Source organism: Microcebus murinus, chromosome 8 (genome assembly GCF_040939455.1).
Source record: "Microcebus murinus isolate Inina chromosome 8, M.murinus_Inina_mat1.0, whole genome shotgun sequence".
Classification (NCBI taxonomy): Eukaryota; Metazoa; Chordata; class Mammalia; order Primates; family Cheirogaleidae; genus Microcebus; species Microcebus murinus.
This window is the reverse complement of record NC_134111.1, coordinates 79,532,871-79,538,082: the sequence shown is the minus strand read 5'-3', so window position 1 is coordinate 79,538,082 and position 5,212 is coordinate 79,532,871.

Sequence of the window (5,212 nt, the reverse complement as noted above, 5' to 3'; positions counted from 1 at the left end):
TTGTCTCCCACAATCAAGATAAGATAAATCACTTAGTGGATGTCTAAGCAAAAAGAGACTTGAGCAATTGCTCCATTAACTCCATCATGTCCTCAAATATATTTTTTAATAGTGGAAAACACTTTAGGGGGGGCAAGGGCAATATATGTAACCTTAACATTTGTACTCCCATAATATGCTGAAATAAAAAAAACACTTTACCATTTAATATTTCATTTCTTCCTTAAAACCAAATTTACATAAGTGCTCAACTCCACCAGATCCAGATAGAAATTGCCTCCCCACGTAAAGTCACCTTGGCGTATTTGTAGGACTCCCACCACCTGCAACCAGCTTCTGCTCTTCCCTCCACATGGGTCTGCTGGGTGTAACAGGTGCAGTGTCTTCTGCTCTGGTCATGGTGGACATGGCCATTCTCCAGAATCTCCACTCTCTTCTGCAATCTAAGGCTTTATTTGTCTTCAAATGCCTTCTCTTATTCTGTTAAGAAGCATCTTAAACAAAACCAGATTCTCTCCAAATCTAAGTGGTGAAAACGGTTTATAAAACCTATCCCAAGTGGATTTTCCCATACACCCTTCTCACGTAAAGAACTCTATCAGTCCACTCCACCATGTTTTCAGACATACACAAGACACGCCTGGGTGTCAAACCATCAGTAAAAGTCAGGCTCAAGTTAAGCTCACTGCTGAAAGTCCAGTTGAACAAGGCAAACTTTACCACACAGCAAGTAGAGGACTTCAATGGAGTTCTTGGCATTTGGGGGCCCAGATCCTTTGCCCTGTAATAATTCATTTATCCATTCATTTATTTTACAAAAATGTAATGAGTGTCTACTACAGACCAGGCACTATTCTAGGTATTTGGGGAGACAAGGAAGAACAAGGCAGAGATTCCCTTTTCTTATAGAACTCACAGTAGTGTAGAGAGAACAACAATAAAGTATACAAACAAGCAATAAAATTTCAAGTAAAGGGAATCCAGTGATCAAGAAAAGATAGAGGAAATAAGGAGCTTCCATGCCCTCTCCTGGAATGCCATCCTCCCATGCTCACCAACCTGGAAGCTGCCCGAACCCTGTTATCTTCAGTTTTTATGAAAGCTGCATTACATGGGCGTGATTGATTACATAATTGGTCCTTGGTGAGTCAGTCAATGCCCCCTCCCTGGAAGTGAGGGTGAGGTCTTGCAAGTTCCAACCTTCTAATCACATGGCTGACTCTCCTGGCAACCAGCCCCACATCTCGAGGGACTTTTCCAAAAGTCACCTCATTAACTTAAACTTAGATATGATTGAAGGGGGCTTGTTATGAATAACAGAATATGATCCTTTCACCTTTATCAATCTCATCACTTAGAAAACTCTAAGGATTTTAGGAGCTCTGTGTAAGGAACCAGGGACAAAGGTCAAATATATATTTATCATTACATTACAATGGTGTTTAAAGCTCCAGGGCTCAAGGAGCTCACCCAGGGTGTGGAATGGACAGAGAAGAATAAAGACTGAGCCCTGGGCCAGTCTAACATTGAGAGGACTTGGTGGAAGAGAGAAATTCAGCAAGAGAAATTGAAAAGGAACAGCCAGTGAGATAGTTAGAGAACTGGGAGACTCTTGTGCCCCAGAGCCAAGCACAGAAAGCACTTTAAGAAAGTGGGAGTTACCCTCTGGTCAAATGTTAGGAAGTCCAGGAAGATGAGGACTGAGAACTAACTAATCATATCCAGCAGGATACAGGCTCCTGGAGACCTTGAAAAGAGCAATTTCAGGAGACACGTGGTGGTGAAAACACCTGCCTGGAGCTGGTTAAAGAAGGAAGGAGAAGTGAGAAAGTGGAGGCTGCAGGCATAGAAAACTCACTCAGCAAAGCTTGCCTAAAATAATGGCATCTTGCAGAACACTGCATTGTTATGATCATCCACCATACCCTTGGGATATAGTTAATCTAGAAATCCTGAATTAGAATTTGGATGTTCAGAATGAGGAGTAACATATAACACCCACATCCCTCTTCCCTCATCCAAGTGAGGGGACAGACAGGCACCTCGGCAGTACTTATTCAGGAGTGAGGGTTTTAATGGAGCTGTCAGTTCCACAGAAGGAGAGTGGGACCTAGAAGGTGAGGGTATCTTCCTTCCATTTGTCTGCTAATTGGAATGGGACCAAATGGATTCAGGGCAGATAGATGCATGGGGAGTCTAATTAAAAAGCAAGATTACAATAGGCCTTTACCCCCAACAAATATGTAATTCTGTGTGCTTACACTAAAGCAAAACCATAAATAAAAATTTAAAAATACATAACAATGTACAGTCAGATGATACATGCAAATTGTCAGTAGAAACCTGCAAATAATTTTAAAATGTGTTGTGAGAACATTTGGCATTACTCTACAGGATTTTCCTAACAGTCACCGATAATTGGATTCTCCTCCATCCCCATGTCCAATTTCACTGTAATATGTGGTCTCCTGCCAACCCCACTGGCCAAAGATTATCTTTCTGTAACCTTATGGAATGCAAGCTGTAACCCACAGCACTCGGGGCCAATGAACTGGAACCACAGCCTCCTCACTAACAAGGGTGAATTATTATCACATCTTTCCTGGTGATTAGATTATTCCTTATCGTTGTGTTTTATAGCTTTCTAGTTAGTCATCTCAACACAATTTATTCACAATAATAGTGTTTTTATTATTGCTGTTTTATAGTTCCAATTGCAGTAAAAAATTTATTCTCGATTCTATTATTATAATATTCGACTACTAATGGAATTCTTATTTTTATTTGATTGTGTTTTAAAGCCATAACAATAAAATTTACTTCCAAAAATATTACTGCAAGTTTTATGCTCTTTAAACTACTTGATAGAATGCCTGCAAACACATGTGGTTCTTTAAGCTATAGGAGAGGCGGCCTGCCAAAACATAAACATTGTTCTAGGGAAAAAAACAGGACAATTGGTTCCTATTATGGCGAGACACATGTTCTTTGATAGAGTAAGTCATGGGATGAAAGAAATGAAAGGACATTAGAGATGGCTGATTTAGAAGAAGATTAAATTCTAATTGGCAGGAATATTTGTTTAAAAAATCAACCTCTTTTATATTACCTGCCAAGCCCTACACATTTCCACCATCTTCGTCCTCTAAAATAAAAAACGTGCCTTCGAAATGATGCCCACATTTCTCTGGACTCAAGACTACATGGCTGGTTGCCATATCAGTTGGATAGAGGCTGCTATGAAATACTATTAGGAAAAGCGAGGGTCGCTTTGAAGGTGAACAGCTTCAGTGACTTAAGGATGAGAAGCACCCAGCCAAGTCAGCTCAGCACCTCTGCTGCTCTTTAGTTTTCCTCACTGACCCTGAACCCGAGGACGCGGCAATAAACCTTATCATTTCCCATGTACCTTTTATGCCTGGAACACCAAATCAGGGGTGCTAGAACATGAATTATGATCCATCCAAAAGAGCAAAGTGCTAGCAGGATTTAGGAAAGCAGCACAGCTGATTGGCAGCAGTTAGAGAGTGGTTAAGGGCTTGGTCCCGGATGTATGACAGATTGACGTGCGGTCACCAGGAGGGATGGAGGAAGATTGGGTGTCGGTACAAGCAGGCTGACACGCACAGAATACAGCCTTAGTAGCAGAAGAGGCAAAATCTAGATTTGATTTCTGAGACAGCACCAAGGATGGGTTCTTGTTCTGACAGAAACTTCAGCAGATTGCTGCTATCATCTAACGTAAGAGTCGAGTGGATGGGTGGGTGGATGGATAAATGGATGGATCGATGAATGAATGAATGGATACATGGGTTCATGAATGCAGGGATGGGTGGATGAATCTGTATCTATGGCACAAATCCATTGACTAGATCAGCGGTTTCCAACCTTTCTGGCACCAGGAACCGTTTTCATGGAAGACAATTTTTCCAGGGACCAGGGAGGTTGGGGTGGTTTGGGGATGATTCAAGCATATTACATTTGCGCACTCTGTTTCATTATTATTACATTGTATTGCAATTGTAATGCAACTCACCATAGGTTGGGGATCCCTGGACTAGGACCACCTTCTCCCATATACAAGTAGGCGCATAGCTTGCTGGGACCATCTGCTTCCCCTTGCCCAGCTGTAGAGCTAGGGAAGGGCACAGCTCAGATGTACCTTCAAGAGGGGAACTGCTGCTATTCTCTGGCTGTGTGTGCCTTCAGATTCTGACTCAGTATTCGAGCTGAGACTATGTGCTACCTGGACACATGCCCCTGCTGATGTCTGAGCACGGCAGTGGTACAAGACTCACCTTCGTCCCAGTGCAGCTGCCAGGAGCAATCTTCTTAGGGCTGCACCACAGTCTGGGGCCCTACCTACCCAATCCTCCTTTCTCCCTGCTCATTCTTCACGGGTATCAGAACTGCAGCATAGGCTGATGGCTCTCCTTGCCTTCCTCCCTTGCTTTTTCTCCCCCCTTGATCTTCCACAAGGATTACACCCCCAAAATCTCTTCCAATTTCAACTTCATCTTGGTATCTGCTTCTCAGAGGATCCAGCCAATACACCAACCAGACTCCAGGACAAATGAAAATAAATGAATATAATTGATCTCGAGTCATGTGGATTTTTCTGTCCTTTGTGGATAATTAAATGCAAAAACAAAATTGAAATATGGAAGTAACAGAAATAATTCTACATGGCCAAGCCGTATCAGGCTTGCAAAATAGAGCCAGCAAGCTACAGAAAATCACATGCTAACTTAGTAACATATCAAGCTAGTTGGCTTTAAAAAAGAAAAAAGCATTTTCTATCTCACTGCTTGCTTGGTCTGTCTAATGTAGTCACAGCATTGTGTGGCAGGGGGAGGGTCTTTTTCTGAAGATAATAAACTTCGCTCCTTTCTGTGTGCTAATGTATCTTCTATTTGGATCATGGGGAAGGGAGAAGAGCAGGGAAGAAACACATGCTCCCAAGGGCTAAGAGCAGAGGTGGGAGGGCAGGGGACTGGGAGATCTTCCAGAAGAGCTTGGATTTCCCACAGAAGCCCCCGCAACCTGCCTGGGCATGGGTGGGGATAGAACAGAAGTGTCACAAGGGCAATGGGCTTGGGAATTAGCTATTGGATACTTTTTCATCTCTTTCCCAGTTGGACAGTATTTCATTCAGCATCAGGCACCGACTTCAAACCATCAGTTTTTAAAGAGAACACTTCTGATTCATCAC